Source organism: Macaca fascicularis, chromosome 13, assembly GCF_037993035.2.
Source record: "Macaca fascicularis isolate 582-1 chromosome 13, T2T-MFA8v1.1".
Classification (NCBI taxonomy): domain Eukaryota; kingdom Metazoa; phylum Chordata; class Mammalia; order Primates; family Cercopithecidae; genus Macaca; species Macaca fascicularis.
In genome coordinates, this window is record NC_088387.1 from 107954844 (window position 1) to 107978240 (window position 23397).

The following is a 23397-nucleotide window of genomic DNA, read 5'->3' on the forward strand; positions in this document are numbered from 1 at the left end:
AAAAAAACAATGAAACTTCAATGAATTGAAACAAAATGAAAAGGCAGAAGATAAAACATAGATAGCAACATTAGGAATGAAAAACCTCACTAAGATTTTACATATTGATATCACAATAAGAGGATTTTATGAAAGTATTTATCTCAAAACATCTGACACTTCCAGTAGGCAAATTCAGTGAAAAGCATGGTTTAGCAAAACTGAATTAAGAAAAATTGACCAAGTGGAGTAGCTCCCTGCTGTAATCCCTGCACTTTGGAAGGCTGAGGCAGATGGGTCGCTTGAGCCCAGGAATTCGAGACCAGGCTGAACAACATGGCAAAGCCCCATCTTTACAAAATATACAAAAACTACCCTGGCATGGTGGTGTGTGCCTGTAATCCCAGCTACTCCAGAGGCTGAGGTGGGAAGATTGCTTGAGCCCAGGAATTTGAGGTTACAGTGAGCCAAGATTATACTGCTGCACTCCAGCCTGGGTCACAGAGTGAGGCCCTGTCTCAAAATAAAGAAAAACTAAAATCTTAACAACTCTGCACATATTTTTAAAATTGAAATAGTAATTAACCATACCCCCTGACATAAATAGACAAAAGAACAAAGCCAAGCAATAAATAAGTACTAAGCCTAGATTGTTTCACAGATGAATTCAATCAAACATTTTTTGACTACTGAACCTACTAAACCTTCAGAAAATAGAGCAAGAGGAATAATTCCCAACATTTCATGAAGCTACCAGCCGATATTAAAACCCAACACAGACATCACAAGAAAACTACAGAAACACATGCTTTGTGAACACAGAGGCAACGATCCTCAAAATATTAGCAGATTGAATCCAGCATTATGTAAAAAGATTAATTCACCATGACCAAATGGTATATACTTCAGGAATGCAAGGCCAAATCAACATTGAAAAAACAATCAATGCAATCTCATTTATAACCGACCAATAAAAGACTATAGGATCCCAAAAGATCCAAAAAAAAAAAAATGGCAAAATTCAACTCCCATTCATAAAAAAGCAAACAAACCTCTGAGAAAACAGGAATAAAAGGATGAAAGGGAGCTGCCTCAACCCCGTAAAAGGCAACTACAAAAACAAATAAAAAACACACAAATAGGCTGGGCGTGGTGGCTCACGCATGTAATCCCAGCACTTTGGGATGCCGAGGCGGGAGGATCACCTGAGATCAGGAGTTCAAGACTAGCCTGGCCAACATGGCAAAATCCCGTGTCTACTAAAAATACAGAAAGTAGCCGGGCATGATGGCAGGCACCTGCAGTCCCAGCTACTCAGTAGGCTGAGGTGGAAGAATCACTTGAATCTGGGAAGAAGAGGTTGCTGTAAGCCAAGATCATGCCCCTGCACTCCAGCCTGGGCAACAGCAAGACTCTGTCTCAAAAAACAAAAATAAAAACAAAAACACAAACACAAACAAAAAACTACAGTTAAAATTGTATTTATTGTGAAAGTCCAAATACTTTCTCACTAAGATCATAAAAACAGAAAGGATGCTCATTTTTACCTTTTCTGTCAAATACCATTTTTGAGATCTTAATCAGCATAATAAGATAAGAGAAATAAATAAACGTCAAACCAGTTGTAAAGAAAGAGGCAAAACTGACATTATTTGCAGACAAAGCCCTGTCTCTACTGAAAATACAAAAGTTAGCCAGGCATGGTGGCACATATATGTAATCCCAGCTACTCAGGAGGCTGAGGCAGGAGAATTGCTTGGACCTGGGAGATGGAGGTTGCAGTGAATGCAATGAGCCAAGATCATGCTCCTGCACCATTTCAGCCTGAGCAACAAGAGCGAAACTGTCAAAAAAAAAAAAAAAAAAAAAAAAAAAAAAAAAGAAAGAAAAATAAGGAATCTATAAAAAAATTCTAATAGAACTCAAAACTGCATTTAGTAGGGTTTTAGGATACCAGGTCACAAAATATCACCTGTATGTCTATTTTCAATAATTTTAAAAAATGGAAATTCAAATTAAAATATTAACAAAACATACAATTAAAAATTAAATGCATATAGATATTGTGCAAAACCTTTATAATAACTACTTGTGCAAAACCTTTGTAATAAAAGTTTAAAACATTGCTGAGAGAAGTTAAGATGTAAGTTACACAAATTTATAAATAACATTGAAAGGTTTACCTAAATTGTTTCTTTTGTGTGTATATTTTATTTTATTATTTTATATTCATTATACTTTAAGTTCTGGGGTACATATGCAGAACGTGCAGTTTTGTTACATACATATGCATGCGCCATGGTGGTTTGCTGCAACCATCAACCCATCAACCCATCAACCCATCATCTACATTAGGTATTTCTCCTAATGCTACCCCTCCCCTAGACTCCCACCCTCTGACAGTGTGTGATATTCCCCTCCCTGTGTCCATGTGTTCTCATTGTTCAACTCCCACTTACCAGTGAGAACATGTGGTTGTGGTTTTCTGTTCTTGTGTTAGTTTTCTGAGAATGATGGTTTCCAGCTTCTTCCATGTCCCTGCAAAGGACACGAACTCATCCTTTTTTATGGATGCATAGTATTCCATGGTGTATATGTGCCACATTTTCTTTATCCAGTCTATCATTGATGTGCCTTGGGATTGGTTCCAAGTCTTTGCTATTGTGAACAGTGCTGCAAGAAACATACGTGTACATGTGTCTTTATAGTAGAATGATTTATAATCCTTTGGGTATATAACCAGTAATGGGATTGCTGGGTCAAATGGTATTTCTAGTTCTAGATCCTTGAGGAATCGCCACACTGTCTTCCACAATAGTTGAACTAATTTACACTCTCACCAACAGTGTAAAAGCATTCCTATTTCTCCACATCCTCTCTAGCATCTGTTGTTTCCTGATATTTTAATGATTGCCATTCTAACTGGTGTGAGATGGCATCTCACTGTGGTTTTGATTTGCGTTTCTATAATGACCAGTGATGATGAGCTTTTTTTCATATGTTTGTTGGCTGCATAAATGTCTTCTTTTGAGAAGTGTCTGTTCATATCCTTTGCCCACTTTTTACGGGGTTATTTTTTTCTTGTAAATTTAAGTTCTCATAGATTCTGGATATTAGCCCTTTGTCAGATTGATAGATTGCAAAAATTTTCTCCCATTCTGTAGGTTACCTGTTCACTCTGATGATAGTTTCTTTTGCTGTGCAGAAGATCTAGTTTAATTAGATCCTATTTGCCAATTTTGGCTTTTTTTTGCCATTGCTTTTGGTGGTTTAGACATGAAGTCTTTGCCCATGCCTATGTCCTGAATGGTATTGCCTCGGTTTTCCTCTAGGATTTTTGTCGTTTGAGGTCTTACATTTAAGTCTTTATTCCATGTTCATTTAATTTTTGTATAAGATGTAAGGAAGGGTTTCATTTTTAGTTTTCTGCATATGGCTAGTCAGTTTTCCTAACACCATTTACTAAATAGGGAATCGTTTCCCCATTCTTGTGTTTGTCAGGTTTGTCAAAGATCACATGGTTATAGATGTGTGGTGTTATTTCTGAGGCCTGTGTTCTGTTCCACTTGTCTATATATCTGTTTTGGTAGCAGTACCATGCTGTTTTCGTTACTGTAGCCTTGTCGTATAGTTTGAAGTCAGGTAGTTTGATGTCTCCAGCTTTGTTCTTATGCTTAGGATTGTCTTGGCTGTGTGGGCTCTTTTTTGGTTCCATATAAACGTTAAAGTAGTTTTTTTTTTTGTTTTGTTTTTCTTCAATTCTATGAAGAAATTCAATGGTAACTTAATGGGAATAGCATTGAATCTACAAATTTCTTTGGGCAGTATGGCCATTTTCATGATATTGATTCCTCCTATCCATGAGCATTGGATGTTTTTCCATTTATTTGTGTCTGCTCTTATTTCCTTGAGCAATGGTTTGCAGTTCTTCTTGAAGAGGTCCTTCACATCCCTTGTAAGTTGTATTCCTAGGAATTTTATTCTCTTAGTAGCAATTGTGAATGAAGTTCACTCATGATTTGGCTCTCTGTCTGTTATCTTAAAATTCAATACAGTGGAGTGAAAACATTTATTTAAATTCTAAGTAGGTAGCCTAATCACAAAACCCAAGATTTTTTCTGATCACCCAGAACAGATTTTTCATAACAAGAATAAATAACTTGCTTTAAGTTACTTCCATGTGGGAAAAAATTTTACCCATTATACTTCTAATGATTAGAAATTCTTGAGGATTGCTGTTCATAATGCTTTTTTTCTTGTGATATTTCTGTTGTCCTTTGAGATGTATTAAAAACATATGTTATAACTAAGCATTTGAAAAAAATTAATTTAAAAAAATTATGTAGAAAAAGTGACATCTCTTGTAGTAGAAAAATGCATTCCAAATCAGCAAACAAAGGTATTTTTCTACAGCTTCATGCATTATCTGTATCCAAAAATATATAATTAAGTATGTTTATTTGCTATGGATACATTTTTTATCTGTTTTCTTGTTTGCCTCCTTGAAAGCATAGGTCAGTGGTAGTTTTGTTGAATGACTGTCTATTTGCTTTTGCTATTTGTTCTTTTATGATCTCCTTATCTCTAACATCTCATATGTTGTGAATTATCAATAAATATTGGTTGGATGAATTAGGGAATATATGACTTAATTAAAAATAAATTATTAAATAAACAAATAAGTGATTCACCTACCATTATGTTTTGATCTTTTCTCCTTGTGACCCTTGACTTCAGCATAAGCATGCTTGGCATCTTTCCTGACTGAATTTTTTAAACTGTTTTAATTTTGTAGCACAGCCTTCCCTGGCAATATGTTGCAATATTGCATAAGTGGTTATTCAGAGAGGTTCCATGCAACATCTGGCTTTTACAGAAAGTCCCCAAACAATATTAGCTCCATCTAAGTACACTCATCTCTTTATCCTTTGTCGACAAAAAGAAAGAAACTCTTATCACTGAGAATTAGAGCTTTATCTCCCAATTCTGATCAACTCTAGAAGAATTTTGTATTTTTAAATATTTTATTTTCTTTTTTGAAGGAAGCCACTTCTCCATTTCATTCTGCTCTGTCCCTTCATCATATAAGGTTTAAATGTGAATAGTTTACACATAAGTTCTAGTTTATTGATGGTCTATAATATTCTACCTTTATTACATTCTAATAGTCTAATAGAAATTAATATAAAAATTACCAAACTTTTTTTTATTATGGGCTTCTATAAAATTTTATTAACTTTTCTGACCACATTATCTTAGAAATAGCTCAATTAAAACTCTATGGGGAATATTTATGTCAAGTCAGCAATCACTGTGTGTGTAGAAGAGGTAAGACTAGCCATGCGCTAAGTAATATGATGATACAGTAAAATAAGAGAAATATTATGCCACTAGAGAACAGAAAACTCAGTGAAAACACAAATCAGGAGGGTGCTGAAGACATTCCATATCACCTAATTCAACTGACCAAGGAATACTCTATTCCATCTATAGTCTGTTGTGGCAAATTAGAAAAGTGGCCACAAATTCTTCCTATGCCAGTATGCCTGCCCTTTTGCAACTGATGTTGCATCTTCTTTCTTTAGGAGATGGAGTCTTCACTCCTTGAATCTGGGTTTCTCCACGTGACTGGCTTTGACTAATGTAATAGAAGTGACACAGCATTTGTTCACTGCCACTTCAACACCGAAAACCTCTGTAGCTGGTGGAGACTTTACTTGGGTTGGTGGGTTTGTTCTGCCCACTTGACCTGGCAGGCTGTGCTCAGCCCATACTAATGGCATGGATTCCACACCTGCCAAGGGCAAGCCAGGCACAGAGTGGTGAGGTGTGTTTGAGAATGCCAGCATGGAATCTGAACGCTGTACACAGTCTATCATGCTGGTTACTGCTGTGAGGCGGGCAGCTGTAGGCACTGGCATAGGTGCTGGCTCTGTGCAAGCCTGCAGGTGGACCAGCTGTACCACAAGTGGCTTCCACTGCAGGCACCCACATCTGGATGAGCAGAACATGGTGGTGCCCAAAAGCTCAGAGACACCCACAACCACAGAGCCCCAAAGAGGTAGTTATACCATGTCACAACCCTGGCTCTGGGAGCCCCTAGGTCTGGGGTCCTAGAAGGGTCATAGGTCTTCTCTGCTTCTGGTCACCTGAAATGTAGCAAGCAGTGGGGGATATGTTTCAGCCTGTTTTTGTTACAGCTTGTTCAGTCCTGCCATTCAGAGGGTCCAAGTTCCTGTCTCACATCAAGGAAGAATGAGGTATGCAGACAACTTGAGGGTGAGCAAAGTGGAGAGGACATTTTTTGAGTGACAGAACAGCTCTCAGAAGACCTGAAATGTATAGCTCCTATCTATAGGCGGGTCATCCATCAAGTGAGTGAGTCTGGCTGAGTCTGTGGTTTTTATGTGTTCTGAATGGAGGAAGTGCATGCTGATTAATTGACAGATTTTCTATATGTGAAATTATAAACATATAAGATATTTGAAGACATGGGCCATTTGTTCTAAGTTTTTGTAGACTTGAAGCTTACTACAGGGCTTGAACTGTATCAACTAAGCAATAAATACTCAAGTAAACAATTATCAAATATATTTATATTTTGTGCTTTAAATGTAATATGGCTTAGAAAATCTGGAAACCAGTTACTATAATTTGTAGTAACAAAGAATCAATAATTTCTGAATGAGGATCCCTTTAATATATTAAATTTATACATGCTTTAAGATGCCTATTTTCTTATTTCTGAATTCACACTTTTGTTATGGAAGTTTCTGATTGCTCCAAATAAAATTTTTGATAATGGAGGCTTTGTTGTACAAACAACTTACATTAGGATTCCTCTGTGGAGAGCTGATGTTATCTTATGAAAGGAGCACTGAAATGATGATACAAGGTTAAGACACCATGAAAAAAGAAAAACCAATTTTTAAAAACCTAACAAATTGTCTTTGCTATAAATATACTCTATATGTATACACATGCACAAAAACTGAGTGTGTATATGTAATAACTACTTATTTTTTGATGTGACAATAAAGTTAGTACATTCCCTTACTATTGTTTTACTTCACATTAGTACAGTTAATGCAATATTGCAACATTTTTGAAGATAGAAATCTGCATTGAGTATCAAAAGGACATAGTATAATAGCAAACATTGTACAGTCCCTAATATCTCTGAGTTTTAGGTCCCTGAATAGAAACAAAGAAATTATAAGTCTAGAAAGGGATATAATTTTCCAGAGGGCTGTTGCTAGAATCAAATAAGATAATTTAAATGAGAATATTTAATAATTGACAAATAATTCAAAAAATTAAAAACTATTATATTTAGCCTAATTCTAATAAATATGATTAGATTATGTTCAACATATGTACATATTTCACCAGTAGTGACTGTGTATGTATGGTTCTTTTTTAATATTTGATTGAGAGACAAGAAGTAGGGGTGTTTGAATGGTGTGACTACCCAACTCATGCATAGTAAAACAGTGCTACACATTTTTTCCAGGCAATGTTTATAATATTTTTAAAGTTATATTTGAAAACAAAATGGTACACGATTATGGTAAAAAGCAAAGTTACAAGTAGATACATATCTACCAACAAGCCTGATGACTTAAATCCAACAATCCCCAAAGAAAAGCTTAAACATAAGAAACAATCCATTTCTGGTGTACATTTAAAAATTGAACTTGTTTTAAAGGTGGGCTTATCTAATGGTTCTGATGGGGAAATGATGAGGGGAGGCAACAAACAGGGTGCCAGAAAGTTCTGATTGATTGGTGGTGTGAGTTGGTTTCAGTCTCCCTGGGCTTAGCAGGTGTTTGGTTACTCTTTCTCACACAGGAGCATGTTTATTGATCTTCTTAAACCTTTCCCCACCAGGGAACACACATAGTGTTTTCTTAATGCTGGCAAATATATTTCCTTCTGTATGGCCACGTACTACTCCTTCTGTAGCTTCTAAACATTCAGCAGGGCACATTCTGTGTGCTCAGGTCCTTCAGCCCACCAGGTGCCTTGTTTGGACAGAATCTTCTGCCCTTTGTACAGAGCATAACTGACTCATGACAGACATTCTCAATTCTTTCTTCTTTGACAAACTCAGAGCTCAGGACAATCCCACTTTGGTGACTTGCTTTGTTGTAAGCCTAACTAGCAAGATGTGTTTTCTCCATGTAGATTTCTCTGTCTCTGCCTATGGATCTAATAGTCATCCGCTCTGCCTTCCAAACTTCAGGAAACAAGCATGTTATTATTATTCATGTTGTTTACTGAAAGCCACTTTCCTCAGGCTTGGGGTGCTGTGGGCACTCCCATCCTCTTCTTCTGTTCTGTTCTCAGCTTCTCTAACTTCTTTAGAAGGTAAAAGTTGGTGGCCAATAAAGGATAAAACACTTATTTTTTCATCCTAATGTCTTTTGCAAGTCTCATATGATGACCTCACATAGGACTTCTGTACAGGGTACCTACTACCTTTAAAAAAATCAAATCCTGAAACTATCAGTTTTCTTATTTTACTCTACAACAAACACCAATATTGTAAATATTTGCCCATTTTATGCAGTAATAAAAATATTTAATAACTTGCCCAAGGAAAAAAAGCAGGCAGGTACAATTTGAGCCCAAGTCTGACTCAGAGGTCTTTGCCCCAGCCCTGAATCATGCTTCCTTCCCAGCTCCCTATGTCTTACTGTATCAGTTTCTTCCCATGGTGCTGATAAAGACATACCCGAGACTGGATAATTTATAAAGGAAAGAGATTTAATTGACTCGTAATTCTACATGGCTGGGGAGGCCTGACAATCATGGTGGAAGGTGATGGAGGAGCAAAGTCACGTCTTACATGGTGGCAGGCAAGAGGGAGCTTATGCAGGGGGACTCCCATTTATAAAACCATCAGATCTCATGAGACTTACTCGCTACCACGTGAACAGTATGGAGGAAATTGTCCCCGTGATTCAAGTATCTCCACCTGGTCCTGCCCTTGACACAGGATCCCCACATTTATTGTCTCATTTGTCCCCACATCTGTATTTGTGTTTTACTCTTATCCTATAAACCAACTGTTTGAGATACATACTGTTGGTAGAAGAACTGGGCCTAAAATTGATTTCTAGCTTAGGGATTGTTTTGTTACATTATACAGGCTCAATGATCTTGGATGCAGGATAAAATTCTTCGTTTATCCACATCCTCTGCATCACTCTGCTATGTGGTTTTCATCCAAAATTTATCGAGAGAATGTGAAGATAATACAAAATGCTTAGTCAGAGGCTATCAAGGACTCCCATTATTTATGCATTTTGAGGTTATACGTAGAGGCCTCTTTGGATGGCCTGATGGCAGCTCAATAGAGCTGGAGATGCAGAACTTTGGCTCTGAAGGCTGATATTGGATCACATTTCCCCAAATTGTCAACGTTGGGAAGCAGATATACACACGCCTGTGCTTGGGAACACCTGGCACTAAATCTAAGGAAATCTAACCTGTCACATTTGTAGATATGGGGACTAAAGAAAAAAAACCCAAAGATTGTTTTTTCATGTAAATCCTTAAATAAGACAAGATGTGAGAGCAAAGCCAGAGGAAATCCAAAAGGTCAAGAAAATTGCTAAAGGAGCCAGACTGGAAAAGGCTGGATCTCTTGGGCAGCAGCCACCAGAGACTACAGGCAATATAGCTTGGTTTAAAGGTATTGGGTTAAAGCCAATGACAACTTTCTCATATTTGTTTCATCTCTTGTATAAAAGTAGGTTTAAAAAATAAATTAAATTTCAGAAATAGAATTTTATTGATGAGATGGTATGTTGGCTGTGGTCTTCAGTGAAATTTCACAGATCTTATCAAGGTGTGATTTTAAATAAATTGTTATCACAATGAGAGTAATCCTAAGACTCTAATCACCTTGCGTATATATCTCAGTTCAGCTAAATCAAGTATAGGAGATGCACCAGGACTTGCCAACATTGTCCATGCTTTCACAAGTGTTTCCACTTCAGGCTGGGACACATATACCTAAAGTAAGATACCAGATATGATAGTTGTCAGATGTGTATTCCCATATAGAGAACAAAACTGCAAAGAAGCATATTGGTGATGACAGGAACATTAATTCTCAAATTAAGCTGGCTCTATTCAAGACCTGAGCTTACTGTATCTTGGAATCAGTTGCAGAAGAAAAACAAAATAGTGGGGATTCTGTCAAATGAAATTACTAGGTAGGAAATAATGATATTTTCAGATCAAGATTTCTATCCTGAAAATGTTAGTATCTCTGTGTGTGTGTGTGTGTGTGTGTGCACGTGCGCGCATGTGCAAGTGTGTATGTGTGATAGAGGCTGAGGATTTTAAGAAATCCAGTGGTGCAAGAAAAGTTTTGCACTGAGAATAAAGAGATCTAAATTACATATTTTAACCTGCTCCAAACTCACCCATTTACCTTGAGGCACTCACTTTTCTTTTCTGATTATCTATCTGATCTCTTTTCTTAAAAAAAAAAATAATAAAAGATATGGGCAAGTTGATTCCCGTGATCCCTTTCAATTCCAAAGTCCTGTGACTATACACAGTGGTGAAGAGTTGAGAGTAAGAATAAGTGCAATGCACACACTAAGGTGAGAGAACTGGTGGAGAGATTGCAGCGGGTTCTGGAATGCTTAGCTTGCATTTTAAACAAATAAAAGGATGTTTTGGCCATTGCCATTCTCATTTGAGACCATCATTCAGAAAATCATTTGATCTGGAGAGTAACCTTGACATTTCAAGTCAGGTCTAAAATTCTTAATAAATCATATTTTTATGCCAAAGGATAATATCGTTTTTCCTGCTAGAATATTGTGAAAAATTTCCTAACTTAAAGACATCTAATCAGTGAATTTTAACTTCTTTGTATTCTTTATAAAGCCTATTTGCTCTTCAGTGCATTGCAAAAGTAACTGCATGTTGTTCTTGTTGATAATCATCAACTCTTTGAGTGCTTTTTGTTTGTTTGTTTGTTTTAGAGATGGAGTCTCGCTCTGTTGCCCAGGCTGGAGTGGAGTGGCGCGATCTCAGCTCACTGCAAGCTCCACCTGCTGGGTTCAGGCCATTCTCCTGCTTCAGTCTCCCAAGTAGCTGGGATTACAGGCACCCACCACCACGCCCGGCTAATTTTTTATATTTTTTTTAGTAGAGACGGAGTTTCACCGTGTTAGCCAGGATGGTCTCGATCTTCTGACCTCGTGATCCGCCCGCCTCGGCCTCCCGAAGTGCTGGGATTACAGGCGTGAGCTACCACGTCTGGCCTGAGTGCTGTTTTCTAAATGAACTAATGTTCTAAGAGTTTAGTCACAGGAATAGTCATTAGTTGTAATAGTATCGTAAGCTAGTATATAACATTGCAAGCTAATATTTAACTTTCCTTAAAATATAAAAAATAGGTTCATTTACCTAAAAAGACCTCTTATTTTGATCTGGAGGAGAGGATAATCATGAATAGTCAAGGTATGTGCTGTTATATTCCTCTATTTATACCTATCGTTCATATTTCCCTCTCCCTTGATTTCACCTTTGTGATTATCAGAAACAAATATGGGTAGCTTTACTGTGGTATAACTGACATACAATGAACTACATATATTTAGTGTATAATTTGATTAGTTTTGACAAATGTATAAGTCTGTAAAATTAGCACCATGATCAAGATAGTGAGCATATAAATTATGCCTCCAAAATTTCCTCTTGCCCTTTTGAACTCCTCCCCCTCACCAGTACCTGGTACTTTTTAGTAACAGTTAATCTACCTTCTGACACTATAGATCTGTTTTTATTTTCTAGAATTTTGTAAAAATGGAATCATATTTTATGCAATGTTTATGGTCTATATTCTTTCACTCAGCATAATTATTTTGAGATTCACCTATGTTCTTATGTGCATCACATGATATTTTAAACCATTCATCTGTTGATAGTCATTTGAGTCTTCTCCAGTTTGGGGCTACTACAAATTAAAGTGCTATGTGACATTAGTATTCAAGCTTTTATATAAACATATGCTTTCATTTGTCTTGAGTAAATACCTAGTAGTGAGATGGGTGGAATATATGATAGGTGTATGCTTCACTTTTTAAGAAACAGTGAATAAAAGCAGCTTTATTTCTTTTCAGCCTGGATGTTTTATTTATTATTATTATTATTATTATTGCCCTGTTTTTTATTGACTTCGAAACAGTGAGAGTGAACATGTTTGTCTCATACTTGCCCTTAGAGGAAAAGCATTCAGCCATTCAACATTAGGTATGATGTTTAGCTATAGATTTTTTTCATGTCCTTCCTAGTTTTCTGAGCATTTTTATCAGGAATGGATATTAGATTTTGACAATTGCTTTATCTGTTCCTATTGAGAAGATCATATTTCTATTTTTCTACTTTTTATTCATTGATTTGGTGAATACATTGGATGACTATGTTAAATCAACTCTGCATCCCTGAGATAAACCCAAATTGGTTATGATATGCTGTATTGTCCGTTCTCACATTGCTGTGAAGAACTAAGACTGAGAAATTTATACAGAAAAGAGATTTAATTGGCTTATAGTTCCATAGGCTGTACAGGACATATGACTGAGGAGGCCTCAGGAAACTTACAATTACGGTGGAAGGCAAAGGAGAAGGTGACACATCCTACATGGTCGATGCAGGAGGAAAAGAGTGAAGCAGGAGGTGCTACAGGCTTTTAAACAACCAGATCTTGTGAGAAATCTACCACAAGGAGTAGCAAGGGGGAAATCTACCCCCATGATTCAATCATCTCCCACCAGGCCCCTCCTCCAGCATTGGAGATTACAATTCCACATAAGATTTGGGTGGGAACACAGACCAAAACCATATCATATACCTTACATTTGTTTTTGTTTTAATTTCTAATTTTTTTAAGTTTTTATATTTATGAGTATGAGGGATATTGATCTGTAGTTTTATTTTCTTACAAATTCAGGATTCATTGTGAAGTATTGCTTTTGCTTCTACTTCCTGGAAGAGTTTGTGCATTTGTAACAGTCATGGAGACTATTTTCTTGTCTCTTACATCTATAATCAGTATTGGTTTTTCCTGTTTGGTAGAACTCACCAGTCACACCATTTGAGTCCAGAGTTACCTTTGTTAAAAGGTTTTCAGCTACAAATTCAATTCGTTTAATAGACATAGAGTTACTAGGGTTAACTGTTTTTTCTTGAATGAGCTTTGATCCTTTGTATCTTTCAAGGAATTTTTCCATTTTGTCTTAATTATCAAATTCATTTGCATTACTTTGTTTATAGTATTACTTTATTATTCTTTTCATGTATTTAGAATCAATAATGATGTCATCTTTCTTATATCAATTATTGGTAATTTGTGTTTTTCATCCCTCTTTTGTTCCTGATCAATCTGGCTACAGGTTTATCAATTTATTGGTCTTAAAAATTCAGCTTTTGATTTTATTTATTTTTCTGTTTTTTTCCTCTTTTTTATTTTTTCTTTATTTTTGTTTTGATCTTTATTCTTTTCTTATCTTGCTTACCTTGTGTTTAGTTTGCTTTTCTTTATTCAGTTTCTGAAAGCAGAAGTTAAGGTTATTCATCGTAGAACTTTCTTCTTTGCTTATTGCTATTAATTTCCACCTCATTTTCCTTGACATACGCCAATAAATAAAAATTAAGCTATATAAACAGTGAACAAGAATTAAAAAATATTGTTATTATAGGAGAGTGGTTTTGGTAACTAGTTCATCTTAGGAACCTCCTTGACCTGTGTTCCAGAGGTTGTCTTGCAATATATCTCATTCTATGATAAAATTCAAGATGTGTTCAAAAGTGTCATGCTTCTTTATGTTGAGGAAAACCCGAGGAATAAATAAACCCCAGGAGATTGCTTCATTTATTCAAGTAATGAAGAAAGTACATTTAAATAAAAGTTAGATCTTTATATATCTTCATATATTTTGCTATAATGAAATATTTTTAAAATATTGTCATTAATGCTAATTTTCATTCGTTTTTCAATAATTTTATATATTTTATTTGTTATACAGCATCAATGAATATTAAGAGCAAAGCCAGTATTTTCACTAAATTCACTTATACAAGGATTATCGTCTTGGAAATTCTTAAAGGAAATCTAAGTGAACACCCTAGCTTTAAATATGCCATTATCCTGAAACAATTGATAAATAATCTAAGATATATAACAGTTTTTACTCAAAATTGCCCATTTGGAACTTGTTATATAAGTGCAATGTTATTAGAGAGCACTGCTATTTCTCATCATTATCATAACACATGAAGTAATTTAGTAGAGACAGGCACTCAGGGGTTGACAAATTATGGTGTTATACATATGACACTCAAACGAATTCTCACCTTGTGACTAAAACATTAGACTAAGTGGTCACCAACTAGAGCACTGGGAGGAATCATCACTCTCCCCTTAGTCTATTTGCATTTTTTCTTAAATAAGGCATTCACTGTTCCTACCTTTGATCAACTTTGAATGCTACAAGTTTCCCCTTTTACATCTTTAAGCTCTAGTTTTTCCTTTTTTGGAACAAAGTAATAATCTTTATTAATCCACAGACATATTTTGAGGCTGAATTTAGGCAATGGCTAAGAGAGTCACAAGAATCTATAAGAAAGCACATAAATTTAAGGAGAGGTTTAATGTTTGAATTCAGTGCCACCATGGGCTTTTCTTCCTGCTTAAAATCCCTTAGGGTGTTTTAATATTAAGGCATGTGTGTTATGCTAGAGAAATTTAGCTTAGATTAGCTTTTCTAACAAACTCTTGATTTGAGGTAGAATCAGAAAGGAAATGTCATCCAGAACAACAATGTTTTTGAATGAATAGTCAGGAAAAGTCAGGAAAACTTGCTCTCCTGTTTGTTTCCTTTGCCCTGTTTGTTTCAGAACAGTGATGTAACACATTTAAGATACTTTATCAATTTAAAATATGCTGAGGTATGACCAAATAGCCTCTGAGGGGAAGGCTGTGAGGATGTTTACCTAGTTGCTTCCTACCTGATAGCTACATCCTCCTTTCTCTCCCTGTTTCCTCCTTAAGGAGTCTCCCTGCTCAGATACAGACAATAATGTCCCTATTTTTCATCTGAAATCTGTTTTGGAGACACTTTTTCTGTTCTTCTGCAGTCTTCTTTTGTACTTCTATCAGTCTCTTTTTAGGAAGGTCATCTCACATCAGGGACACGATCTCCTGACCTAGGTATGTGTGTGTGAAAGTTTGGGGGGTATTAGGGTGATGGAATTTGGGCAGGTAATGTCCAAGAAATTTTGGTTGTAATCTCCACAAGTTGTATTTTTTATACCTGTCATATAAATAGACATAATATAAAACTTGCAGAATTGTTGAGTGATGATGTTGTATTAGGTAGTCCTCACACTGCTATAGAGAACTACCTGAAACTAGGTAATTTCTGAAGAAAAGAGGTTTAATTACTCACAGTTCCTCCATCCGTACAGAAGGCATGGCTGGGAGACCTCAGGAAACTTACAATCATGGCAGAAGGCAAAGAGTACGCTGGTAAGTCTTCCCGTGGTGGAGCAGGAGAGAGAGAGAGAGAGAGCAAAGGGGAAGTGCCACGCATTTTTAAACAACCAGATCTCATGAGAACTCTATCACAAGACATCACTAGGGAGATGGTGCTAAACCATTAGAAACCACCCCCATGATACGATCACTTTCCACCAGGTTACACCTCCAACACTGGGGGATGACAGTTCAACACAAGATTGGGGTGTGGACACGGAGTCAAACCATATCAGATGTGTAAGGCATGCAGCATAGAATCCTCTAATATCTACATTACTGATTCTGCTGCCATTTGGAGTGAAATAAATTATAACAAATTTCTCTTTGATGTAGTAACCTTTTGAATCTCTCAGGATGACTATTTGTCATTCTCTTCTATTTTTGTAACATCACTGGATAAAGAAAATAAGGCTAGAATAAAATGGTCATGCCAGCCCATTACTGGAAAATGGCCCATGCTTCTCAAGTGGGTTTCTTTTGATTGTGATTCTTCTGTGAATTTCTGGGGATAAAATTCCAAAATATAGAGTGATGATCATTTCTTATATCTGGTTAGCTAACTACCATTTTGTTGAACCTAGAAGAGCCCAAACATTTGCTGGCCATGTCAGAAGGAAGCAGCTGTTAAAGCTGGCATCTGGCAGAAGATGGCTTTCCCACAGCCACAGTGCAGTAGTCGCTTGCAAGTGGATTCTTGCAAGTGGATTGCAAGTGGATTGCAAGTCGTTTGCAAGTGGATTGTAAGACGGGCATCTTAACAAATGGGCATCTGAACAAATCCTGTAAGCCTTTGACAATTTGCTTTTCCTCATTTGAGATCAGTGTTGGTCACTGATTTCTTGGTGATATCATAAAAGAAGAAACCCTATACTTTTCACTTCTGTGTTGATGGGTGTGTTGCATTCTTTTCTGAATATGAAGCAACAAGATTTGCCTTCTCGAAGCAGCAAGATCATTAGGCAATTTGTTCACATTCATCATGGTAGGGTCTGTGTGGTAAACACACCTCAAAGTGATAACGTGACTTGAACTCACCTTGAGAATTACCCTGTGTGGCAGATGCCCTTGAATGTGTGTTCAGAGTTCCGAACTAGAGAATCCAAGAGTAGACAACCCAGAGATTTATTCCCTATCTATGAGGAACATCTGAGCCCCTAGCCATTCCCGTGGACTGTGGTCTGTAAAGGAGATCAAGACCATTTGTTCCAGGTTAAATGAAGGTTGTCAGGTGGAGGTTGTTAGCAGGAGGCTGTTAAGTGAAGATGCTATATAAACTGCATGGCTTTTATAAGGGTTGTGGTTCTCCTGTCCAGCCTGCCACTGCTGGACTCTCTCCCCTGTATATAAGCCCCCAGTAAAACCCCATATCTCATTCACTGGCTCCAGGGCTCTTCTCTGACCTCTTGAACATGCTGCCATCCTCACTGGAGTCAACAGGATTCAGCACGACAGGAAGTCCTTTCTTATTGTTATTCTTCTTTTTAATTAAATGTTTTGTCCTGTATTAATGGAAATGCCCAATACATATGAAATCTTGCAAACATCTCAGAAAAACTGATTTCTCTAAAATTCTTACATTTGAAGGTGTATGTTTCACTCCCTGTTCCCTTTATCATTCCCTTTATCATTTCCTTATGGAAATAAGGACAGCATTTTCACTCACTGCAGTGTTTGCAAGGGATTTGTTATCAGCAACTGCTTCCTAAGTTATTTATAGTCTGACAAATAATTGACTTTTGCTATGGTGGGTACATATCAATTTGTATGGGGGTGGGGTATTTTCTCTGACATGAATAAAAAATAAGTTCAGGATAAATAATGTGCACAATAATATCAGGACTTAGAAAAGACCCGCCAGCATTCTGGTGATGTGAAAGGAATGCTGACCCGGGAGTCCTGGGTTGAGAAATCAAGTTTGCCGTTGATATGCTGTGTGACCTTGGGCTTGCTTCTTACTATTGCTGAGCCTCATCACTGGCATTGGCAAATGAAGGTGTTACTGTTGGTACTCTCCCCAGATCCTTTCATGTACCTTTTATTCTTCTGTATACCAGTTCCCTCACCTTCTCTCTGGTTTGCCTCTACTGATTTGTACCAGTGACTTTCTTCATGGGACTATTTTTGGATCCCTGGAGCCTCCTGCTTCATTCACCCTTATTCACAGACAGCCAAGGTGCTGGAGCGTTTATATATCTTCATTAGGCACCCCTAGCCTTTACTTAAGGACAAGCTAGTACAGAGGTATGAAAAATAATTTGCCTTGCCTTCAGGCTGAACAAATTCCAAAGGTGTAATTTATATTCTACTGTTTCCGAGGTTGTTGCTGTGACTGCACCTAAAGTCTCAACCTGGCTGGACTTCTCCCATTCCCTGTACTCTTCCTCCCACATGCTCACGTAATTCTCCAGGGAGTACCTTGTTAAGAATCACTTGCACATAAAACCTCATCTCATGATCTGCTTCTGCAAAACCCTTTCAACTTCACTTAACCAGTTGTTAAAGGTTAACTAAATATAGGTTCAATACCGATTTATAGTTTTTTACTATTTCTCATAGTGTTTTAAATATTGCCTAGGTAAGTTTATATAATGAGATTATACAGACCATCAGTCTACATACCTGAGTTAGTGTAGGTGGGTAGATTTGGCCCCTTGAGGTCCAGATTGGAGTGAAAAATAAGTTACCATTTTACTTTATAATACTTCTTTCATTGTAGCAATAACTTTTGGTGGGAAGGAATTATTATTGCATTTTTTTAGACAAGGAAATAGAAACTCAGAAAGGACACATCACTTGTCTATATACCTAGGGGACTTGGTTGTACCACTGGAACCCAAGTTCTCCAGCTCTGAACTCAAAGTCTTCTCCAAGTACAGACAAGGCTGTAGGTAAATGTTTTTCTTGAAACCACTTGATTCCCTGGTTTCCTCATCTGTCTTGCATGACCTCTAGCCTCAATATCATGTTTAATTTCTGAGAACCTTTAAATGTTAGCTAAGATATGAGCGTTGGGGCACCTAGGGAGCATAGATAAGTTAATAAGGGGCTTTAAGATATCTAAACCCTTAATATTCAAAAGAATCAAAGCTGAAAGGACACAAGAACAAAGGTTCTTCTAATACCATAGCCTATAGGTAATGAAAACATGGGAACCATATTTTTACCTGTCTTCATGTTCTGAGATTCATCCGTTCTCTTTTAAATAAACAACTTGGCTTTCTTTTTTATGACAAAGCCATTATGATTTGGTTTGCTTTCCAAATAGTTTGGTTACTGAATATCAACTTTTCTTAAGAAAAAATGTGATACCTTTAAGAAGCCAATTTGTAGAAAGAAAGACAGTTATAAGAGAAAAGTGGGAGCTAGTCAATTAAGTCTCAGGGAAACCTTTATTTTAACTACAGTCTCACAGCAGGAAAAAAGCACTCGAGGGACTGAGGTTCCTGCAAGGGAGGCCAAATGCATACTTCTCAGACTGAAGGAAAGAAAAGTTATTCTTAGGAGCCACTTGGAGGTGTTTAATAGGTAATTAGCGCCCTTCCTCTCCTTTGTTCCCGACAACTGACTGACATCCTAAATCAACCCAGGTGGTAAGAACAAGATAAAGGCCTTAAAGGCACTAGCTCTATGCTGAGATTGTGAATAATTACCTGGGGAAGCGGTTTTCAAATTCTTTCAGATTCTTGGGCCCAGTTTCTGCAAGTTCTGCTTTCTCTAGTGGGAGAATTCACATTTATAACAGGCATCGAAACTGTTTCCTAGTTCCTCATATCTAGAAACACAATTGGTAAAATACTATTTTAAGTATTTCTTCGAATTGAATCATATGTTTTCATTTTGTTGTTTTTTTCCTCTCAGTATCTTGTAATAAGTTAAATATTTGCTGAAGGAGGAGAGATATAATAGAAAATGAATGTGCCAGTGGTGAGACTTTATTTTTTTTCTGAGGAAGGGCTGAAATAAATGAAGATGCATAGAGAAGAAAAGAATTCTTAATAAGTGCAAGTGTCATCAAATACCATGCTTAAATGAACTCTTACTGAAGAGAGATTAGATTTTTTTCCCTGTATTTTGTTAAGAAAACAACTGAAGATCAACAAATAGAAGTAAGGAGTAGACTCTTCAGATACATGAATTTCTAATAGTAGAGTTGCTCTAGCTGGACTCACTCAAACAAAATGAGTTCCAAATTCCCAGGGATGTGCAAACATTGAGTAAGCAATGAACTGCCAGGATTAAGTAGTACAAAGCTCATAGATGATTCCTGTTCCCATATTGCATATGTCTCCTTTGCGTTCAGAAAGACACTGGGCCTCCCCCAAACCAAAGGAGAATAGTGCCTCTGCCACCCACATCCAGAGGCATACATCTACTGCATAGGAGTTGCTTTCTTTTTCTTCTTTATAAATTGTTTTATCTTATTCTAAATTCACTAAAGAATGATGATTTTCAGAAATGTAACAGTATCAGGTGGAAGCATAGTTATGCATTAGTACAATACAAGTTAAGCTAATTAAAATATATCACTGATATATATCAAAATAGAAACACTTGCAAAAATGACAATACTTATTTTTATTGGGGATGTAGAGAAAATGGTACTCTAAAAATGGCAAGAGTGAATATGCATTGTTATATCTTTAATTTTCAAGCCATCATAAAGATGGTATTAAAATTTAAAGTACATATACTTTTTGGTCAAGCAATACTTTATTTCTAGAAATATATGTTATAGAAACCAAATGGCTACTAGTAGAGACCTATGAATAAATAATTTTCTTGCATTAGATATTAGAAAAATACCCAAACATGATAAAGTAGTTATTCAAATTATGATACGTCTATACCATGGATGTTCATGAATGAAACCATTAGATACAACCTGTCATAAAACCATCAGATCTCATGAGACTTATTCATTATCAAGAGAACAGCATGAGAAAAACCCATCCCCATGATTCAGTTACCTCCCACAAAGTCCCTACCATGACACATGGGGATTATGGGAGCTACAATTGAAATGAGATTGGGCTAGGGACACAACCAAACCATATCAGACATCAGACTATTTCTCTTCACAAATGATATAATTTTATACCTAGAAAACCTTATAGTCTTTGCAAAAAGCCTCCTAGGCCTAATAACTTCAGCAAAGTTTCAAAATATAAAATCAATGTACAAAAGTCAGTAGAATTTTCTATATACCAATAACATTCAAGCTGAGAGCAAAATCAAAAATGAAATCCCATTCACTATAGCCACATACAAAAAACTCCCTAGGAATATGTCTCACCAGGGAGATGAAACATCTCTAGACTAAGAATTATAAAACGCTGCTGAAATAAATCAGAGATGGCATAAACAAATGGAAAAACATTCCATGCTCTTGGATAGAAATAATCAGTATTTTTAAAATGGCCATACTGCCCAAAGCAATTTCACAGATTCAATGCTATTTCCATCAAACTACCAATGATATTTTTTATGGAATTAGAATAAACTATTTCAAATGTCATAAAACCAAAAAAACCCCGAATAGTTAAAGCAATCCTGAGAAAAACAAACAAAAAAACCAAAAAACAAAGATGAAGGCATCTTGATACCTAACTTTAAAATATGTTATAGGGCTACAGTAACCAAAAAAGCATGGTACTGGTACAAAAACAGACATAGACTAATACAACAGGTTAGAGATCCCGGAAGTAAAGCCATAAACCTGCAACCATCTGATCTTTGACAAAACTGACAAAAACATGCAACAGGTAAAAGACTCCACATTCAACAAATGATGCTGGGATAACTGGCTAATCATATGCAGAAGACTGAAATTAGATTCTTTCCTTTCACCATATACAAAAACCAACTCAAGATGGATTAAAGACCTAAATGGAAAACCTCAAACTACGGAATCTCTAAAAGAAAACCTAGGAAATATCACCTTGGACAGAGGCCCTGACAAAGATTTTACAACAAAGCTTTCAAAAGCCTTTGCAACAAAAACAAAAATTGACAAACGGGACCTAATTAAACTAAAGAACTTCTGCACAACAAGAAAAATTATCAATTGAGTAAACAGATAATCTACAGAATGGGATAAAATATTTGCAAATTTTGCATCCCACAAAGGTCTAATATGAAGAGTCTATAAAGAACTTCAACAAATTAACAAAAAAAGAGTAAACAACCCTATCCAAAAATGTGCAAAGAAAATGAACAGACACTTCTCAAAGGAAGACATATAAGTGTCCAGAAAGCATATGAAAAAGAATGCTTATCATCACAAATATTTAGAGAAATGCAAGTCAAAACCACAGTGAGACCATCTCATACCAGTCAGAATGGCTATTACTGAAAAGTCAAAAATAACATTCTGGTGAGGCTCTGCAGAAAAGGGAAAACTGATACACTCCTAGTAGGACTGTACATTAATTTAGCCATAGTGTAAATAAGTTTGGAGATCTTTCAAAGAACTTCCTCAAAGAACACACATATGTTCATTACAATACTATTCACAGTAGAAAAGACATGGAATCAACCTTGATGCTGATCAATGGTGGACTGGATAAGGAAAATGTGGTGCGTATACACCATGCAGTACTATGCAGCCATAAAAAAAAAAGAACAAAAGCATGTCCTTTGCAGGGACATGGATAGAGCCAGAGGCCATTATCCTAAGTCAATTAACAGAGGAACAGAAAACCAAATACTGCTAAGTAGGATCTAAACATTGAGAACACTTGGACAAAAAGAAGGGAACAATAGACATCGGACTTACTGGAGAGTAGAGAGTGGGAGGAGAGTGAGAACTGAAAAACTACCTATCTGATACTATGCTTATTACCTGGGTGATGAAATAATCTGTACACAAAACTCCTATGACATGCAATTTACCCATGTAGCAAACCTGCATATGTGCTCCTTGAAACTAAAATAAAAATCGAAAGGAAAAAAAAAGCAAAGCCATTAGAAAGAATGGATTGCAATTATAGCTGTTTATTGGAAGAAATGTTTATCAGGTATTGAGAAAACAAGGTGAAGAAAAATGTGTATGACATGTTTTAATTTTTGTAAGTCATGATTCAAATATGTGCACATATTTTAAAATTTAGGTTTATGTGTTTACCCAGGTATGCATATATACATAGTGCATTTTTGGATATACCTAAGTATAGAGACAAGTATGGAAGATGTTAACATGATTTACCTAGAAGGGTAGTGATAAGGGTGAAGAAATGAAGGAAAGAGGAAGGAAGTGGGCAATTAAAAAGCAAAATAAACGCTAGCCTCATTAAATAAATAGTGTGTGTTACATGGTTCTGCAACTGAGTATGTATAAAATTATATATGTGTAAAGAAAAATATATAAAATCTTTTCCTGAAAAATGAGGGGAAATACTTTACATATATATTTTATTAGCCTAGTTTAAAAATCTAAGTGACAAATATTATTTGAGTAAAAAGTCGGCAAATACAGAGCTGGATTCAGCTCGATAGTGTATTTGCTTGTTCCTTTATTTATTTAAAACCTTTCTTATTCCAGTTCTGATTTAATCCAACTTGCAATGAAAATGTAGCATAATCTGAAAAATAATTGAGGAAATTACAGCGTAGGGGGGTTAGATGCATTTTAGACATTTTTTGGTAAACAATAACAAAAAACTCCTGTTGGGTATCTGACAAGTCACTCATGACTGAAGGGTCTATGCGTCCAAGCAGAACATCATCAATATTCTTATTGAGTTGGGTCTCCTGATGAATTTACCTCATTTATCTCTATGACAGATCAAAGCTATTTCTTTCACTTGGACAAACATTAAGGCATTGTTGAGCACTGTCAAACTCAATAAGTC